The sequence below is a fragment of the Bufo gargarizans genome, chromosome 5 (genome assembly GCF_014858855.1).
Source record: "Bufo gargarizans isolate SCDJY-AF-19 chromosome 5, ASM1485885v1, whole genome shotgun sequence".
Lineage (NCBI taxonomy): Eukaryota > Metazoa > Chordata > Amphibia > Anura > Bufonidae > Bufo > Bufo gargarizans.
In genome coordinates this window covers 285395272-285417400 of record NC_058084.1, presented here as the reverse complement: position 1 = coordinate 285417400, position 22129 = coordinate 285395272, and positions in this window count along the sequence as shown.

Sequence of the window (22129 nt, the reverse complement as noted above, 5' to 3'; positions counted from 1 at the left end):
CACTCTAGTTGATACAAGTCGTGACGTCAGTGGGCGGGCGGCCCGGCAGTAAACAGTGAGAAGGCCGCGGCGCTGCTGGAGCGCCGCTGCCTTCTCAAACAGCTGATCGGCGGGGGTGCCGGGTGTCGGACCCCGGCCGATCAGAAGCTGATGATCTATCCAGAGGATAGATCATCAGTTAATTGAAAGTGCAGAACCCCTTTAATAGATAGCCTAGAAATTTCTAAGAAAACAAGGGATTTAATTTTTGTACAATTTGCTTATAAATGTTGTGGGGGTTCGCTCTAGTAGTTAGGACTGGCGGATGCAGTATAGAGGCAAAGTGCACAGTTCTTGAATCAAACAGCAGTGTTTATTCACACATTGGTGTATAACAAAATGCAGATAAGGTATATAAAAAAAAAAACACAGGTGGCTTGGTGGTTGTTCACACAGAAGGAAAGTCCATAAACAATAAAAGTCACCTTTTCTCCTGGGTGTTAGTTCACACCCTGTTAGCAGTTCAGCCTCATCAAGTCCATAGGCGGCCTGTTCGCCTTAAGAGGGGTCTGAGTCCTCAAGCCCGGCTCAAACCTCAAATCTCAGCACAGCCCTCAGTTCACAGCACACAGACTCCTGAGCTCCACTATCAGAGGGAGGTACATCCACCTCACCTGGCAGTGCTGGCTGTTTTTTATGCCTGGCAAAACCCGGCCTGGAACATGGGGAGTAGTCACCCACCCAGCACTTTTACTACTCCCAGTATGAGCCGTCCTGGATCAGCTATGCCAGCCATGCTAAATCTCACGGTGTCAATTAGCAATAGCTGCTGTTGACACATAAATTACCGTCTCTTACTTCACCGATGCCAGGAACCTCGGTGACACATACCTTCCATCCTCGATGATTCCAGGTACCTTCTTACATACCCCTGGCTCATCCACTAGAGAGGAGTGGTCAGTCACCAGGCGGAACTTTCTCCCCAACAAATATTAGCGGAGAGACTCAAGTGCCCACTTGATAGCCAGGCACTCTCTCTCCACTATACTATACCTGGTTTGGCTGGGATGAGCTTGCTGCATAAAAAGACAAAGGGATGCTCCTCCCTATTGACTTCCTGAGAGAGTACAGCACTGAGGCCTAGTTCGGAGGCATCTGTCTGTACCACGAAGTCCCTATTAAAGCCGGATGCCACCAAAACCTGTGACCCGTACAGGGCCGACTTCAAAGTGGAAAAATCCTTTTCCGCCCTCTCATCGCAGCGAACCATAACTTATTTTCGTCCCTACAAGAGCTCTGTCAAGGGCGCGGCTATAGTGGCAAAGTGTGGAACAAATCTGATGTAATAGCCTATCATTCCTAGGAAAGACTTTACTTGTTTAGTGGTGACAGGTTGGGGCCAATTTCTTGTCGCCTCTATTTTGTTTACTTGGGGTTTGATCACTCCACGCCCAATGACATACCCCAGGTATTTTGTCTCCTCTAACCTTAACGCACATTTTTTGGGGTTAGCGGTTAGTCCAGCTTTTCGAAGGGAGTCTACTACAGCCTGCACTTTGGGCAGGTGACTTTCCCAGTCGGTACTGTGGATAACAATATTGTCCAGGTAAGCCGAGGCATACCGGCGATGTGGTCGCAGCACAATGTCCATTAGCCTTACATGCAGACCAAAGGGTAACACCTTATACTGGTACAGCCCCTCTGGTATGATGAAGGCTGTTTTCTCTTTGGCAGCCTCCATAAAAGGTACCTGCAAGTACCCTTTGGTGAGGTCCAAAACCTCTCAATCAGCTCATCTACCCAGGGCATGGGATACGCGTTGAACTTAGATACCTTGTTTATTTTTCGAAAATCGTTACAAAACTGCAACCTCCCGTCTGGTTTGGGTATCAGTACTATAGGGCTGGCCCACTCACTTCTAGACTCCTTGATGACGTCTAGTTGCAGCATTAGTTGTACTTCCTCAGAGATGGCCTGTCGCCGAGCCTCGGGTACCCGGTATGGTTTCAACTGGATTTTGGCCTGAGGCTCGGTGACAATGTCATGCTGGATTATGGAAGTGCGTCCAGGGAGGACTGAGAACACATCCTGCTGATGAACTCCCTTGCCTCCTGAGTCTGTCTAGAGGAGATGCTGTCAGCAATCTTCACTGTGACAACCGCTTCCCTTACATCAGACTTAGGGGCCGGAACTTCTCCCCCTAGAAAACTACTCGACCGAGGGCTATCGTCAGTTCTGGTCTTCCTATCCTTCCACAGTTTGAGCAAATTCACATGGTACATCTGCTCTGGCTTCCGCTGCCCTGGCTGGTGTACCTTGTAGTTTACTTCTCCAACCTTTTCGAGTAACTGGTAGGGTCCCTGACACCTAGCCAGTAACTTACTGTCCACTGTCAGTACCAGAACCAAAACCCGATCTCCCGGGTTAAAAATCCAGACCCGAGCCTGCCGATTATACACCCCGACTTTGAGCTCGCTGAGCTGCCTCCATATGTTCCTTTACCAGCGGCAACACGGTTTCCATACATTCCTGCATCTGGGTGACATAGTCAACAACACTTTTATATGGTGTGGGTTGTTGCTCCCATGCCTCCTTGGCCATGTCCAACAGACCACATGGATGTCTGCCATATAATAGTTCTAAGGGCGAGAGCCCAGTAGAGGCACTTCTCGCACTGCGAACATAAGATAGGGCAGAAGGAGGTCCCAGTCCTTTCCATTCTTAGCTGCTACTCGTTTTAACATAGTTTTTAACGTTTGATTAAACATATCTGTTTGATATTCAGCAACTTACAGAGCTCCTGCATGACCTTGGACATAAAATGAGTCCCCTGGTCAGTCAGAACCTCTTTGGGTATCCCCACTCAGGAAAACATCTCCATTAACTCTTTTGCTTTCAGTTTGGCTGATGTATGTCGCAGTGGCATCGCCTCCGGGTACCAAGTGGCGTGGTCCAGGATGACCAAGATGTGTTGGTGCCCCTTAGCGGACTTCGGTACTGGACCTATGAGATCCATAGCAATTCCCTTAAATGGTACCTCGATAATCGGGAGGGGCACCAAGGGACTGCAGAACAGGTGCTGAGGGCTAGTGATTTGGCAGGTCGGGATAGACTTACAAAAGTCATCCACCTCTCTAAAGACACTGGGCCAGTAAAACCGTTGTAGTATCCGGTCCTAAGTCTTCTGCAGTCCCAGATGACCCCAGAGAACATGTTGGTGGGCTAACTCAAACACGAGTTTTCGATAGGCCCCGGGCACCACCAACTGTTCAACAGGTTCACCCCGTAGCTGGTTTAGCTTATATAGCATATTCTGGTGGACCACAAAACGGGGAAACATCATCTCGGCCCCAGGTTGTTGGGGTACACCATCAAGTATTACCACATTCTCCCAGGCCCAGGATAGGGTTGGGTCTCAGCGTTGGGCTGTACCGAAATTCTCTCCGGAGACGCTGAGGTCTGCCAACCCAGGATCCGGTGGCAACTCCTCGATGTCTCCCACCATTACCCTATGTGGGGTTGTCTCACCCTCTTCCACCGAAGTGGCGGTCACCCCCTACTGCTGGCCCTTCGGCCTCAGTTTCCCAGGGTTCTGGTCATCCCCCTGGACAAGGCCAATCTCCTGGGCTTAATCCTGTCTCAGGGGTATCCTTAACTCTCACAATCGGCCATAGGGCAGGGAAACCAGGAAAGTCTCTCCCTATTATGAGTTCATAGTGGAGATTTGTGGCGACTGACACTTTGTGGGTCCACCTGCCGGCCACCGCGGTTAGAGACACCAGCGTGGGGTAGTCTTTCAAGTGTCCATGAATGCATATCACCACAACTTCCCGGCCAGTATACTCAGAGGACCGGACCAGGGTAGCCCTTACCAGGGTCACCAAGCTCCCTGAGTCCAGCAACGCCTCCGCTTGAGTGTCTCCCACTTCCACCTGGCACAAGTGGTCTAGAGCCTCCGGGGTACCTGTGGCACAGTTTCCTAGCATATAGCAATTGTCAGTAGCCACAATTAGTGTCCATGGGCTCAACCCGATGAGGACACTCAGCCCTGGTGTGGCCAGGTTCCTGACACCACCAGCAGATTAACTGGGTCCGGCTCATAGGGGGAACCTCCCAGGGAGTTTCATTGGCTCATACCGGTGGGCCTGGGGTGGGGAGTTCTGGAGTTTGCCTAAAACCCTCCCAAAAGAACCCTCCTTGAGATTCTTGGTGGCCTCATAGCTTTCCACCAGGTCCACCATTTCCAGGAGATACCTGGCTGATCCAGTGCTGGAGAGGGGGTGGCAGTGCCCTCCAGAATACGTCAGCCAAAAGTCTATCCAGCATAGACGTGGGACTCAGCACATCAGGCTGTAGCCACTTTTGCAAAAGGTGGAGTAAGTCATAATACTGGGGTCTCGAGGGCTCAGCCAGCTTAAACCCACACTGATGTACCTGCTGGGCCCGGACCAACACATTCACCCCAGTCTTGCCAAAACTCACCCTTGACCTTCATGTATTCGGCTGCTTGATCGTCCGGCAAGTCGAAGTACACCCGCTGGGACTCTGATGCCAGGAAAGGAGCGACGACCTCATCCCACTGGTCTCGGGGCAGCTTTTCCCTGATCACCACTTTCTCGTACATCATCAGGTAGGTTTCGATGTCGCATGCGGGTGTCATCTTAGGGATCGCTGCACGGACTGTGGTGTTTATTCATAAATTGGGGTATAACAAAATGCAGATAAGGTGTATCACAAAACATAGGTGGCTTGGTGTTTGTTCAAACACAAGGAATGTCCATAAACAATAAAAGTCACCTTTTCTCCTGGGTGTTTATTCACACCTTGTTAGCAGTTCAGCCTTATCAAGTCCATTAGCGGCCTGTTTGCCTTTAGAGGCGCCTGAGTCCTCTAGCCCGGCTCAAACCTCAAATCCCAGCACAGCTCTCAGTTTACATCACACAGACTCCTGAGCTCCACTGTAAGAGGGAGGTAAATCCACCACACCTGACAGTGCTGTCTATTTTTTATGCCTGGCAAAACCCAGCCTGGAACATGGAGAGTAGTCACCCACCCAGCACTTTGACTACTCCCAGTAAAAGCCGTCCTGGATCAGCTATGACAGCCATGTTAAATCTCACGGTATCAATTAGCAATAGCTGCTGCTGACATAAAATTCTGGCTCTTACTTCACCGAGGCCAGGAACCTCGGTGACACATAACTTCCATCTACGATGATTCCAGGTACCTTCTTACAATGTATAACCAACAGAACACTTTGGGACATTTTTTTATCATACCATTTTACTTATTTTTGGCTACAAATAATTTTTTCAATAGATCCTTTTTAAGAACAGTTGTTCCTCTACAGCTGTCACGTTCCCTACATCTACAGACTATTGATCTCACAATCACACTGAATATGTCAAGGAGCTGCTCAATTTGTAGCCCTTATCTCTGAACTCCTGACAGCTCAAAAACACTCATTATAGCAAAATTCATCTAAAACTAACAAGAATATGATTTTGGCCACATTCATATGACCATTTTATTTTCCTTTTTTTCTGATCCATCAGAAGAACAAAAAATTTATCCTTTTTTTGAGCATCCATTATCCTCATTTTGCCTCCGTTTTACCCATTTCCATCTGAGATACAGTATGTTATTTTAGATAGAAAAAAAGTACTTTATGGAGGAGAACAGCAGGAGGACACCATGGGAGTTTTTAATTATTTAATAGTAAAAGTTATGTTTTAACTGTTAGTTTCTGGATCTGTTTTATTTTCAGAGGTTTCAGCTGCCTATTATTATACTGTACATGTTATTTGTCTGAACCTGCTGCCTGGCAAGCTATCTGATGTGTGTAGAAGTTTCCTGACTCTCCTGACTGCAAATTTCAGGGGAAAGAAGGAATGAACACATCAAATTATAAGTGCGTCAGTCATTGAATTTAGTGAGATGGATCCATCAAAGGGCCATGGCCTTCATTATAAACAGAAACCTAGCGGCATGATGCAAGCATAGCCTTGTTTTCTACAGGGTGGGTCATTAAAACAGAACTCCGTTATGTGGTTTGTACAGTTTCATGGATTGGGCCCACAATACATTTACTAATAGCCTTGCACCAAACCAATTTTTGCATCGTAAGGTGGTTGTTGGGGTATTTAAGACTTAAAGGGAACCTGTCACCGGGATTTTAGGTATAGAGCTGAGGACATGGGTTGCTAGATGGCCGCTAGCACATCGGCAATATCCAGTCCCCATAGCTCTGTGTGCTTTTATTGTGTAAAAAAAACGATTTGATACATATGCAAATTAATCTGAGATGAGTCCTGTATGTTAGATGAGTCAGGGACAGGACTCATCTCAGGTTAATTTGCATATGTATAAAATAGTTTTTTTTACACAGTAAAAGCACACAGAGCTATGGGGACTGGGTATTGCGGATGTGCTAGCGGCCATCTAGCAACCCATGTCATCAGCTCTATACCCAAAATCCCGGTGACAGGTTCCCTTTAACTTTTACTTCTAATACATTAAAAGATATATCCCTCAATATTCATGAAAGATCAAACGTGTATGTGAATACAGTTTTCCACAATCCCACACACAGGGGATTTGTTGGAAACAGAAACAACCGTGTCCACACTTATACATTCAGTGTGAGACACTGTAAGGTAACAAGAGCCGGTATGCACTAGCACCTTAGGTACACAATTATAAGGTAACAATGGCCGGGATGCACTAGCACCTTACGTACACAATTAAACAATGATGTTAAAGACGACATGTGACAGTATGCACGGCGGCATCAAAAAAGCAACAAAGGTTTGGTGCCAAAAATCACCATGCAAGTTAGTGCACAGCAACACCTGTATGAAAAAGGTGCACGATGGCACCAATGAAACCCAGTGTCCTACCCTACAGATGATGGAATCTTCAGACACCTTCGTTTCGGGGTTTCTTGGCAGGGTGGTCCGGTTAAATAGTTGGAGGTCCTAGAAATAAGAGGGAGTCACAGGAAGGTAATCCTGTATGTCCCTGGATGACCCTATGGGGCCCTACAATAACCCTGTTTGTCTATCCACGGAGTATCCCACTAGTTGGACCCCCGTCCGGAACCTAACCCTGGAATTGCGTTCCCTATGTTGCCCTGAGTAGATCCCGACATGCACGTTTCTGAGGCGGAAACAATCCTCTCATCAGAGGAACATAAAAGCGGGCTATAAGTAGTTCACTTGCTGGAGAAGATATCCACCAGCAAGCGCTTGCTGGAAAAGGTATCCGCCAGCAAATACAAAACCGCTGGGAAAGGTAATTGCCGGTGGAGTGAAGTGCACAGATGGGTGCCAAAAAAAGGAAAAGGAAGAGGGGCAAATAGAGGACCCCCTCTCCTAATTGCAGTTTGCGATTGACGCCGCAGGCATGGATGTTACCTGGCTGTCTGCAAGAGCCCGCCAATATTTAAAGTATCGCATTCACATGTGCGCACGGCGCACAGTGTGATGACGTAAACAATCGCGAGATGTGGCGGGCGCATGGGCAAAGGAGTTGCCAGGAACCAGCATTGAAGGACGCTTACTGCGCCTGCGCAAGTGGCCGAAATCGAAAGTAGGTCACCGCGCAGGCGCGTCAGACCCGATACACACGCTGGGGCTTTGAATAGACTGCCAACATTGCCGGGAATAACAATACTCATGCTGATATCAGTAGCATGAAGGGAGCCACCACAGTGTATAGAAAGCCAACATAGAAATAAACGACTGCTATATACACACTGTGGAAGCGTTTTTAACAAAAACAAGGGCAAAATATAGTTAAACAGATTGTCCAAGAATATGGGCATCAATATAGGAGGACCATATTAGTGTGTTCTGATAGGCATCGGGATATATGTCCATACAACCCACACCTTAACAGACCCAGATATGGGTATGTATTAAATGGGAGATGGTATTTGTGGTGGTTTAATACTTTAATTTCCCGACCATGGCTAAAAAAGGGACCCAAGGAGGATAATTGGCACTATATAAGAAAAGACCTGCAATGGTGGAATAAGCTAAAAGTAGGGGACATCATTGGCATAAATTCCTTATGGTACTTCAGGATAAATAGGACAAGGCAAATCTGAGTTGACACTTTTAATAGATGTTAAAGGGAGCAGCCAAAGTGGATGTGTTCAGAATTAAGCAATCACATTCAAAATCATGTTAAATAGGATTCGGCATACACATGCCATCAGTTAAAGTGCCTCTGATTAACCCCAAATAAAGTTCAGCTGCTCTAGTTGGTCTTTCCTGAAATTTTCTTAGTCGCATCCCACAGCAAAAGCCATGGTCCACAGGGGGCTTCCAAAGCATCAGAGGGATCTCATTGTTAAAAGGTATCAGTCAGGAGAAGGGTACAAAATAATTTCCAAGGCATTAGATATACCATGGAACACAGTGAAGACATCAAGTGGAGAACTGTATGTCTCTCCAAAATTGATGAAAAGACGAGAAGAAAACTGGTCTGATAGGCTACCAAGAGGCCTACAGCAACATTAAAGGAGCTGCAGGAATATCTGGCAAGTACTGACTGTGTGGTACATGTGACAACATATTCTTCATATGTCTGGGCTATGGGGTAGAGTGGCAAGACGAAAGCCTTTTCTTATGAAGAAAAACATCCATGCCAGGCTACATTTTGCAAAAACACATCTGAAGTCTCCTAAAAGCATGTGGGAATAGGTGTTATGGTCTGATGAAACCAAGGTTGAACTTTTGGGCCATAATTCCAAAAGATATGTTTGGCGCAAACACAACACTGCACATCACCAAAAGAACACCATGCCCACAGTGAAGCATGGTGGTGGCAGCATCATGCCAAGGGGCTGTTTTTCTTCAGCTGGAACTGGGGCCTTAGTTAAGCTACAGGGAATTATGAACAGTTCCAGATACCAGTCAATATTGGCACAAAACCTTCAGGCTTCTGCTAGAAAGCTGAACATGAAGGGGAACTTCATCTTTCAGCATGACAACGACCCAAAGCATACATCCAAATCAACAAAAGAATGGCTTCACCAGAAGAAGATTAAAGTTTTGGAATGGCCCAGCCAGAGCCCAGACCTGAATCCTATTGAAAATCTGTGGGGTGATCTGTGCACAGGAAGTGCCCTCGCAATCTGACAGATTTGAAGTGTTTTTGCAAAGAAGAGTGGGCAAATTTTGCCAAGTCAAAATGTGCCATGCTGATAGACTTATACCCAAAAAGACTGAGTGCTGTAATAAAATCAAAAGGTGCTTCAACAAAGCATTAGTATTAGTTTAAGGGTGTGCCTCTACCTAAAAGATTTCAGTTTGTTTTTCAATTGAGTTATACAGTTTATAGGTCACATTAGAGGTGGAAAAAGTTCTGAAATGATTTATCTTTGTTTCATTTTTTTTACATCACAGAAACCTGACATTTTAACAGGGGTGTGTAGACTTTTTATATCCACTGTACATAGACCTCCACTATTCCTAGACTTTGTTAAAAAAAGTTATCCAACTATTTCTAACTGATGGCCTATCCTCTGGATAGCCTCTGATGGGTGAAGGTACAACACCTGGGATCCCTGTTCATCAGCAGTTTGAGAAGGTCCGGCACTTCTGTGAGTGCTGCGGCCTTCTCACTACTTACCCTAAGCCAGTGACGTCACGACCATCGGTCTCATGGCCTAGGCGCAGCTCAGCCCTATTCAACTGAATGGGGCAGAGCAGCGATACCAAGCACAGCCGATGTACAATGTACGTCGCTGTGTTTGGTAATCTGCGAGAAGGTCGAACTACTCACAGGAGCACCGGTGCCTTCTCAAAGGCCCCAGGTGTCAAACCCTCACCAATCAGATAATATGGCATGTTGGCACACACACAACACTAATGCCCTCTGCAGAGAGGTTACAACTCAACTGGCAGGGAAGATGTGATGAACCTTATTTTTTACACTGCTCTGGTAAAATGAAAGCTGAACTCTGATTAATTGCAATGGAATGGTCAACAAAGACAGTTTTGAAGAATGAGGCCTGATAAGCATACACAAGGGAAGCAGGGGGCTGTTTTTTTTTTTACAGCTCACCCTGTATTAGGTTATATGTGTGTCCTTGCTCCTCATTAGAAAAGCATATCAAAGTGTACCATTCTATGTAGTAAAAAAGAAGGGAAACTTGACCGACCTGTTATAAGTCAGTGGGTGGGGTATGGGGATAGTACTGGACATGCCAAGAGAATTATGATAAGATGTCCTTCATGAATGCTCCAAAATGAGGCCAGTGTGCACAAGAACTTTGCATATTCTAGTGCCCTGTTAGTGCAGCACACTGTCAAAGGAGTTGACCAGAATTTTTCAGAAGAGCCAATTTACTTCTGTGCTGGGCCTGGCCATACATCAGTGGGGAAATCAATGAGGAAATATTGTCTTCCTGAAGGCAGAGTGAGGACATAATTGAATTGCAAGGCGTTCATCTCCACCTATCAGTAAGGATAGTGCATTACCGTAAATATGCTTCTCAGAATAATGTAAACCAGCTGGAGCAATCATAATCTAATGCAATTACCAAATAATATGTGGCTGCTAAGTACCATGTGGTTGTACAAACCACAGAAGAATCATATTAACTAATTAGAAGCTAATTGTAATTCAGTATTGATTGTTAAAGGGGTATTCCCATCTAAGACATTGTGAAATTGGTGCAGGTGCCACCCTTAGGACCTGCTCCCCAGAGGTGTAACCTGCACCTATCTGATATTGATGACCTATCCTAACAATGTGTCATCAATTTCTGAGATGAATACCCCTTTAATAGCAGCGTTGTAACCCTCTAAACTGCACCACCATTAACAATAGACACAGAATAAAAATTTGGTTCTTATTAGTCAATACGTTCAATCTGTACTCAGATTCTAGTCAGCCAGGTCCCAACCGCAGCACAGCTGTGTGGTAGGATCCTAAGGGTGTATTCAGACATTGCAGTTGAGGCATGCTTAAAACTGCATAGGAAACACTGCATGTATCTTGGCCACTGTACACTGTGCCCCTGTAGTCAAGGGCAGATCCATTTGGTTATAATAAATAAAGTTTCTCTTTACTGAAAAGATAATGGGGGTCACAATATAAATGTCAGCAGGCACAGTTCTCAGGTATTGCACAGAGATGGCAATGATGGTAGTAATCCCTCCCGAGTCTCTCTAGATTCGCTATGCAATCTTTCCAAATTAATCACAAGCATGCAATCACTCTCAGTATGCTTTCTGCAGTTCCCAGTTGCATGGTACAGTCTAAGAGCCAGATGGCCGGTCCATCTTAGAAGTGTGGAAGGTTCCAGAGGCAATGAACACTTTTCACGTGCAGTAAAATCTGTTGCTATAAACGTGTGTTTGCCTTACTGTCTGTCCAAGCACAGCCTTTGAAATGGTTCTCAACCTTCTGTAAATATTCAGTACTGTAGGGGTCAGCCCCTAGAATACTGTTCTTTGCACAGATATCTGCAATATTGTGTTACATAGACTGTGATAACTAATTCCAGCCACTAGAGGCCACTGTGACTCTGAGTAAGAGGAAGCTGAAGTTTTCTGGTACACACAGGAGGTAGGAGGGGCCAGAAGTTCCTGGGGTTTGAGTCCTGGCTGGAGGGGTGTGTGTGCCCTGGAAGCTGTGAGGCTGGCTGCCATGTCAGGAGCCAAGCTGAGAGACTAATGATGGGACATGGGCCCTTACTGATGGAGTCCTGAGAAACTGGCTATGTATAGGACAGATCAAGATAAGCTCTGAAGTGAAGTGCTGTAGCTGTAATCAAGTAAGAGAGAAGCAGGCCATGTGCAGAGACAAGCAGGCCACGCGCAGAGACAAGCAGACCACGCACAGAGATAAGCAGACCACGCGCAGAGACAATCAGGCCAGGGCGCAGAGACAAGCAGGCCACGCACAGAGACAACCAGGCCACGCGCAGAGACAAGCAAGTGATCGATTCAGGAGCTAGAGGACACGTGCCATCACGTTTTCCAGATAAGACAAGCATCCACCTCGTGGGAAAAGACTACATCACGCACCTCTACTCAGATAACTCCAGAACTGTGAGTGGCACCGGTGCTAATCTGCGATAGGTTATAGAGTAAGGGAATTTTGTCAGCGTGCTGTAGAAGCGTACCCTGGTTAGCAGGGGTAGCTAGGAAATTATTCGTGAGAGTAGCTTGTAAACTGTTTGCTGTTTAGCCCATTCTGTTTTCTATGCAAAATTCTGTTTTATGTATACCTATTTATATCACCCCTTCATTAACCCATTGTGCCTCTGGTGCGGTGGTACTATACTGTTAATCCGATTTTCCGGCAGTTCCATTTTGTTCAGCCTCCTCGTCTGCTTTACTGTATTTGAATCCTGCCTTGCGGTCCCTCCCTCACCAGACCGCTACAGTACTTTATTCTCTAAGAAGATAGCCCTTAATAAAGTTGATTTCGGGAATGGTGTTTTCCTGGATAAGAATTCTCTTTAGGGCCTACTTGGCAGGGTGCACCAAAGCAGGTCTTGTCTCTATCTCTGCTTTCTAGGAACTCTATAGGCCAGGGAGGCAGGGCCAGTCTATCTCTGGCAACTAAACTAAAGGCTGGCATTATAAAGGCTGCCCATATATAACCTTTTGGGATGCATAGTGCACACTCCCTACTCAACTTGTAGTGACAGAATGGTCAGCCATTGCACTGCTTGATCTTCGACATTTCATCAGAGTAAGCAATTTAAACTGGTGAACCTAAATATTAAATTTTAACAGTGAATCCCAGTATTAACCCTTTAGTAGTAAACCACTGGGTCACAGAGCAGTTAAAAAGACCTCAAAACGACATTGGAAAAACTTGCATACATTTTACAGTGGTTTTCAATGAAATTGCAGCTTTTACAGGTGAACTATATTTCTTTAATATGTTTCACGGCAATAAGACTACTTTCACACTAGCGTTCCTATTTTCAGGTATTGAGATCTGTCATAGGGGACATAACGTAACTGAAAAGAATGGAATTCTCCAAAAAGCATTCAGTTCCGTTTGGTTGCGTTCCCGTACCGGAAAGCAAATTGCAGCAAGTCATGGGATGTGAAGCAAAACAGATCCGTCATGACCCACAATGCAAGTCAATAGGGACCGATCCATTTAACTCTGACACAATCTGTCAATAGAAAACGGATCCGTCACCCATTGTGTTTCAATGGTGTTCATGACGGATCCGTCTTAGCTATGTAAAAGATAACACGACCGAATCCGTTCATAACGGATGCAGATGGATTTTGCTGAGCCCTGCCAGATTCAGCAAAAATGCTAGTGTGAAAGTAGCCTAACTAATGTTTTTTTTTAAAGGGAATCTGTCACCTATTTTGACCATATAAAACCGTTAACATAGCAATGTGCAATAAAGTACCTTCATTCCTGCATGGGTCTTCTTTCTTTTATTCCACTTTTCATTCTGATTAAAAAGCGATTTTTCTGATATGCAAATGAAGCCTCAAGGTGCCCAGAGGGGCGTTATTACTCTGCTCTAGTGCCCAGCCCGCCTTTCTTCCAAGCCCAGCACGCCTCCTAAGGAATAAATGTACTCCCACATACTTGCCGAACGGCGCCGCCCCCTCCCCACTACGTCATTTAATTTATTCACTGCACAGTCCTTGCCTCCTCCTCTTTGTCTACGGTGCCGCCCCCTCCACTACGTCATTTAATTTATTTATTGCACCTTCCTTGCTTCCTCCTCTCTTGGCCTCCGAAATCCTGAGCAGGCGCAGTATCGCTGAGTGCCTGTGCCTGCGCCTGTACCATACTCCTGTTCCAGAGGGCAACAGCGCTCTGATTACGTCACTGGGCTCGGCGCATGCCCAGTGACACTATTGAAGCTGTTGGCCCCTGGAGCAGGAGTATCGTACAGGCGCAGGCATTCAGCCTGTAGTAGTAATGCCCTCTGTGCCCCCTTTATAGTAGCAATGCCCTCTCCTCTGTGCCCCCTTTGTAGTAGTAATGCCCTCTGTGCCCCCTTTGTAGTAGTAATGCCCTCTCCTCTGTGTCACCTTTGTAGTAGTAATGCCCTCTGTGCCCCCTTTGTGGTAGTAATGCCTTCTATGCCCCCTTTGTAGTAGAAATGTAGTAGTAAGTAGTAGATGCTGCAGCAGCCAGTTCAGTATCATGAATATGATGGAGAAGGTTCAGTCCTACTGGCCCAGTATGTTCTACCTGTACTGTCTTTTCCAGAGTCATCTCAGAGAGGGTTTTCAGCATGGGGCATCATCACATCCACAAAAAGTTTTCTACTGCCAGTGTACAAAACATGAGTATTTTGACACAACTGACAAGGCTGAGGCAGATGAATTGATTTGCCATTGTTGATGGTGGCTATTTACTGCCAGTTCCATCTAGCCACTGCCGATGTCTGCCTGCTTACCAACATGTTCTGTACTGCAGTGTACCCCAACTTCAGTCCTTAGGGCTCATCTGCTAGTCATTTTTTCAGGATTTCCTTAGCATTAAGCATGTAATATAATTAGTGACAATGCATCAGTACTTACCACAGGTATTTATTCTGTAGGTGGACCCTGAGGACTGGAGTTGAGGAACACTGCTGTACTGTATAGCTCCTGCTGCTGCCACCATTGTAGCTGCTACTACCCCTACTGAAACTACCATTACCCCTACTCCACTACTACTGCTATTACCCTTGAACAGCCGCACACACATCTACTGCCTTGTCTGTTTCTTGTTGTACTTCTACTGCTACTATTGCTGCAACATGTCACTGTTATCCCTTCACACCTTAGACTTTACCTTACCTCTTCCACACCCACACTGTATTGCTGCTGTTCTGAAAAATAAAGGAGAATTTTTCAAGGCTTGTTCATAACAAGCTACTGTTTCTTGGACAATTAACACTTGCATGTGTATAAATACAGGTGTACATCTGCCCCCATAAGGTATGATTTGTCAACAGTTGTGCAGAACAAGCCACTGTGTCTTCTGACATTAACATCTGTGCAAGTATAAACAGAGGCAGGCATCTGCCTATGTAAAGGCAACATTTTTAGATGATTATTCTCAACAAGCCATTGTCTTTTTCCCATAACATAAGAGGCCGTTTTTGGAATGTTTCTAATATTAAAAAGCATAACAAATACAACAGAGCAGTGTTTTTTTTAAGGATGCAACTTTCTTCCCTTGAGTGAACTCCTTTACTTTCGGGTTGTCCTGCCTGGTGTTGGTTGGTGTGCCCTTGGTGTTGAGGGTTACTGTGAGGTGCACGGCAGGTTCCCTTAACAGCATATCAGTGTTGTGTAGTGGTGCAGGAAATAATGAGGCCAAGTTAACAGCAGAATGATTCTTTACTGAGTACATTTGCCACAATTCTCAGTATACATGGACTGGCAGTTCTTACACAAGATGCAATTTCCATATTTCTCACAGGTCACATAGCTGCAGTAACAGTTAATAGGTCAAGATGTCTCTTTAAAAAAAAAATTCTTACACTGCACTTCTCTAACTCACTTCAGCATAAACAGCCTGAAATAGAGGTGCAACACTTCTCATTTTTTCTATGCAACCACAAGCCTTTTTCATCGGTTGCCGGAATGTTCCTACAGGCTTCCACTGCGAGATGTAGTATAGTGGGCATATGTGGATTCTGCCTTTTTTACACTTGTCTAGGGCCAAAAGCTGCTTACATTCTGGACAATGTCTCTTATGGAGTTTATACTGTAAGTTTCTCTTTTAAACAGTTAGGGGTCATCAACTTTTTAGAAATATGCCTATATTAGGCATATTTCTGGTGCAGATTGTGGAGAAAAGGTTATTTGTGCCGCAATCTGAGACTTTTCTCCGCTCTAGGTCTTCTATATTGATGGCCTATACTCAGGATAGGTCATCAATATCTGATCGGTGAGTGTTCAACTCCTAGCACCCCCGACCATCAGCTGTGCCCTCTTCCTAGGCACGCAAGGTAGAAAAAAAATGTTTTTCACCCCTTTAGACGGCGCCACCGTCCCTTAGATGAGAAATATGTATTAAAATATCCGCTTATTAATAAGTTATTAAAATTTAAGTTTGGTATGTTATTAAAATTCATATATTCAAAGGCTCAAATAGCGGCTATGATGTCATATTATAAATAAATAATAAAAACAATTTTAACTCACTTCACCCAGGAGGTCCCGGATGGGATAAACTCAAAACACCCACCGGATCACCTCCTGCGCCTGGGTAGCCTGTAGGATCTCACGAAATGACAGCAGTTGCTCCTGATGAAGGGGTCTCTTATACCCCGAAACGCGTAGAGCAAGATTCCTTCACCCCACCCTGTGGTTCAAATAAAGACGTTTGACAAGAAGCTCGACGGGACTGCTGTCATTTCGTGAGATCCTACAGGCGACCCAGGCGCAGGAGGTGATCCGGTGGGTGTTTTGAGTTTATCCCATCCGGGACCTCCTGGGTGAAGTGAGTTAAAATTGTTTTTATTATTTATTTATAATATGACATCATAGCCGCTATTTGATCCTTTGAATATATGAATTTTAATAACATACCAAACTTAAATTTTAATAACTTATTAATAAGCGGATATTTTAATACATATTTCTCATCTAAGGGACGGTGGCGCCGTCTAAAGGGGTGAAAAACATTTTTTTCTACCTTGCGTGCCTATACTTCATCCATTTGGGGGCTCCCCTGTTGGTTCTTTCCCCCTGGCAGCCTAATATCCCTCCAACAGCATTATTACGAAAGTACATCACTTTTTTGCCTTGGTCAAATACATTTTCAGGTCCCTCCCTTGGCGCCCTGCTGGATACTCTCGAACTTCCTTTGGGAAGACTACAGATTAACCCCCCCTTCCTTTTTTTATCTCCTTTATCCCTCTTCCTAGACCAGTGACATTATGTTCATAGGTGACATGGCCTAGGTGCCGCTCAGTCCCATTCGTGTGCATAGTCCTGAGCTGGAATACTATCCAATGTACAGCGCTGTGATTCTGCAGCTGCGAGGAGGCTGTGGCATTCTCCAGAGCTCTGCAGCCTCTTCAAACTGCTGATTGACGAGATGTAGTATGGATATTGGACCCTCACCGGTCAGATACTTATGATCTCCCCTGAGGATAGGTCATCAGCTTTAAACACCCAGAAAAACCCTTTAAACAGATTATGTTGAATAAAAAAAACTATGACTGTGTTTTCCATAAACAGTGCCATACCACTCTCCAAACGGTGTTATATTGTAGCTGATCCTCAATTTAAATGAAGCTCATGCAATAATAATGGGTGCAACCCATGGTCAGGAATGCTGCTGTTTTTGGAACCTAAGTGATTTGATCATAAGTGAGCTTGTGTGACAGATTTGACTATGGGAGGTTTTCTGCAGCTTGCTAGGTATTGTGATATACAAAACCTGCAGAAGCCAAATGGTCGAAAGTTTGTAAAAGAACATAATTACAAAAATTATTTTTAGCTACAAATATATGCATTTCAATAAAATAAAAAAAGACATCCATAGCCTTTATATTACATCATCACGTGATTACGCTGGCCGCACGGTGTGTCATCACTTTCGCCGCAGGTCCTTTGGCAAGCAGCGTTTTGGTGTCCACCTCCAGAGTGGAACGGAAACGGAATGGAGGCAAACTGATGCGTTCTATACAGATCCTTATCCATTCAGAATGCATTAGGGCAAAAATGATCCGTTTTGGACCCCTTGTGTGAGCCCATGACGGATCTCACAAGCGGAAACCAAAACGCCAGTGTTAAATTAGCCTAAGATGGGAGTGGACAGCCTCTCCGTGATCAAGTGGATGAGGTGAGTATGTATATATATATATAAATTTAACCCCTGAAAGGCTGCATGTGAGTTTTAGATGCCTCTATCAGCATTGAACGTGGCATCTAAGGGGTTAAATGATTGGGGGGACAGACAATCACCATTCCCTATCATTTTGCCTGCCCCCAAGCAATTCATTACAAAGTAACTCATAACAAAATCGAATTTCTTGTCAAAATTCGGCGAAGCTGCCAAATCAAATTTTTCTAAACTTTGCTCAGCTCTACTTCTTATGTATAAGTACCATTGTAAGCAATGGGGGGAAAATGGCACTATCATTCCTGAGGAGGTGTCTGCAGGGAAACTGTGGCATGTAGCCACACAGCGGATACTGCAGCCATGCAAACTGTAAGGATTAACCTTGGTACACATTGGATTTTACCAACGTGCATTTCCACTGTGTGCTCATGCCATTAGGGCTAGAAACATTTAAATCAACCATTGGATGAAGACTTTATGAGGCTGCTACCCTTACATAAAAGTAAAGCACTGAGGGGAGGAGACCCCATATAAAGCGGTTGTCTCATAACTGACATCATGTTGAATTGTATTCCCAACTAATATACCCATTAGAGTCCAATACAGAAAATGGCCAATTTCTAGGTATTTGGTCACTTATTTTCTTATATTGCTTCTGGGCACTCATATCCCTGTCAGTCTTACAGAGGTTTGTTCTAGCAATTTCAGTGGTACAGAACCATGAACAATGAATAACTGTGTCTGAAGGTTTCCTGCATTCTTTAGAACTGTGCATCTTCAGTTCATCACCCCGTATTGATAACATTGGCAGACATGTCACTGTGTATTTTCTCTTTAAAAGTTTCATTATTACCATTAAATTTATAAAATATTGATATTACATACACTCCTCAACACTAAAAATTGCAACACCAAGAAGGAAAAGTTGTGGAATTATGGAAATTGCAGGATCGATACATGTTGAACATGATATCCAAATGATAAAAACAAAAGGCTGGAGCTAGTTGCTGAAAATCTGATAATTTGCAGATCTTAGCTACACCTGCCACTTCCTCAATTTGCATAACCTTACAGTTTGTCCTTCTTGATGTTGCAATGTTTTCCCTATGAGGTCTCATACACCGTGACACATCATAGTATTAGTCTCAGTTGTGTTTCTCAGCTGCTGGTACTAATGAAAAAACATTTGCATGTTAATTCTTTTCTGCACCTTCTGTCTGTTGATTCCCCTGGCAAAATATTGTGTAAAATTATATATCAAAATAGATCAGAACCGATGCCATATTTGATAATCTACGAAATGTGCTTGATAGCGTGCCTATATTTAGCATGAGAATGACAACCAAGGCGCACATGAAGCTTCTGTGTTTTCAGGGCTTTGATAAATGAACATCTGTTTGATGAATTTTAGGAAAGATGTGGAATTTGATTGACCCTCGTCACCTCTTCTAGATGCAAGAGTGAGCCGAACACGGCCCAAGCACAGACTTGAATTCATCTTCTCCGGTTAATGATTTCTAATATACAAAAATGGCTGGCTCCAAGGTCATGTACAGCTGTCACCTGAAGGTCTGGGTGGGGAAGATGGATTGCTACTTGACTGCTCAGAATATAAATATGTTTTTGCATAATAGAGAGCTAAAAATAATCTTCATATTCTTATCCAACCAGTGCATCTCAGTTTAGCAGCAAAAATAATTAAACCTATAATTAAACAGTGAAGAATTAACTCTTTGTCTAGAGAGTGAGATGTTTCTGTAGATTAAAGCGTACCGAACAAACTTTGCATTAACCCCTTAAGGACCCACGCCGTACATGTTCGGCGCTGGTGGACGTGACTTAAGGACCCACGCCGTACATGTACGGCGCTGGTAGACGTGACTTAAGGAACAGAGCCGTACATGTACGGCAGGGGTCTGGCAGTCAATGACAGCCGGACCCCTGCAGTATACGCCGGCATCGGTGAAAACAACAATGCCAACGTATTAACCCCTTGTATGCCGCAGTGAAAGCTGACCGCGGCATGCACGGGGTTTGCGGGGGGCACGCGTGCCCTCCTCTTCCCCATCGGGTCTCCGCGCTGCAGGAGCGAGAACATACAAACAGAAGCTCTGTACTAAACAGCCTTTACTTCACCAACAGCGGGACGGGGTAAGTGCACAATCCCATATAACATACCACTGCGGACTCAGTGTAACTATTCGCGAGCTCAATGCAAATAATATGTGAATGATGTTACCCACCAATAAGGACCTCCGGGTGCAGTCGTTAATGGAGGACTTTGAACAACTACTATATTGCTGAGTGAATTAACCTTTAAAGTATAAGAGATCTCTTGTGACCAATTGAAGGTGTGTGCCAATTGTTATCTATTTGGACATAAATTGTTTCACTAATACCCAACCTACAAACCACTTACTGTTTATATGGATAAAATATCACTAGCGGATACTGAAGCCATGCAAACTGCAAGGATTAACCTTGATACACATTGGATTTTACCAACATGCATTTCCACTGTGTGCTCATGCCATTAGGGCTAGAAACGTTTAAATCAACCATTGGATGAAGACTTTATCAGGCTGCTACCCTTACATAAAAGTAAAGCACTGAGGGGAGGAGACCCCATATAAAGCCGTTGTCTCATAACTGACATCATGTTGAATTGTATTCCCAACTAATATACCCATTAGAACCCAATACAGAAAATGCTGAATTTCTAGGTATTTGGTCACTTATTTTCCATTGCTTCTTCATTGGTATCTCTTGTTGCTGGTGCCAATGTGTCTTCATATATAATATAGAGACAGTGCTTGTAGAGAAGCAGTAGAGATTGGAATCAACATTGTAGTTGTATGGTCTTGAGACTTTAATCCTTTAACTGTCCGGTTATCAAGACTTTTACGGAAGTATTATTCTAGAAGACGTGGAAACTCAACATTTACGTCAAATTGCTGGTTTGTACATCATCCTATTATGCATATGTTAAACCTAGACTTGCACAGCTACTATATTGCTGGGTGAATTTACCTTTAAAGTACGTATAAGAGATCTCTTGTGACCAGTTGAAGGTGTGTGCCAACTGTTATCTATTTGGATATAAATTGTTTCACTAATAACCAACCTACAAACTACTTACTATTCATATGGATAAAATATCACTACTGTACCTATCTGGATAAAATATTGCTCCACTATTAGCCATCCTTCGGCCAGCTATATATATATATTTTTTTTACTAACGCTATTATTATTTATTATTATTTTTCTCCACTAACATTTTCAAAGCATTTTTTTGAGTGATCATCTAGATTATCATTGGGTACATTTTGTGAACTATGAATATGTATTCAATTGTACGCATATATATCAGTTGTATGCATATGTAGTGAACAGCTTAAATTTTGCTAACACTGTTGGATATCTAAGGATACACATACAGCATTAATTATGCATGATCTTTTAGAGCATAAATTTAATAGGGCTGTGTATATAAATGTATTCCTGGTGTTTTATATTATAGTTTATTCATGGTTTTTATCCTATTTTTTTATATATATTTTTTATTTTATTTTATGTATGTTTAATATGGATACAATAAATGAATTGATTCCCATGCAAAACCAGTAAGAGGAGTGCCTACTATATATTTTATATTTAACCCTCTATTTACTGGGATTGGGTGACCCAGATTGTTAGCAAACCCTCTGTGTCCATCCTGATATAGTGTGAGCCCCTCAACACTATTTTAGTTTTAATTTGGGTAGAATCAATTCATACCTGAATCAAATTTCTTCTGGCAATCGGGTCGAAATGAATTGTAAAAAATTTGCTCATCTCTTATAAAGACGATAGTCACATGAGAATGTTTGGAACCAATAGACAATCCCTATATGTCCTCTTAAACTTCCCCCTGTTGAGAGGACCTTTCCAGGAGAACCACTAATAAACAGCATGATCAGATAAGGATGAGAGAACCAGTTCGGACTGCTATTTTTCGGCCAGCAGAAGAACCCAAATCTTTTCATGGTTCTTTTCGATGAAATCCAATAAAACTATGTGTAGTGGCATTTTAGTGCACATGTTGGTGGGAAAAAAATCACTAGGGAGGAAGAAGAAGGGTTCTCACATGACCCTGAGAGGAAGTGGGGGGTGAGCTTGCCCTGATTGGCTCCCAGCTTGACAGATAACCTGGATGAGCCAATCAGTGCTGTAGCAGGCAGGGATGTGCCCTAGCAGAATGAGCAGAATGCTATTCTGTGCTAGGCTATGAATGAGGGTGGTTGGGTGTGCCATAAAAACGATCTTAGGGGGTCAGGAGAGTGAAAAAAACAATCAGGGACTGTCAGAA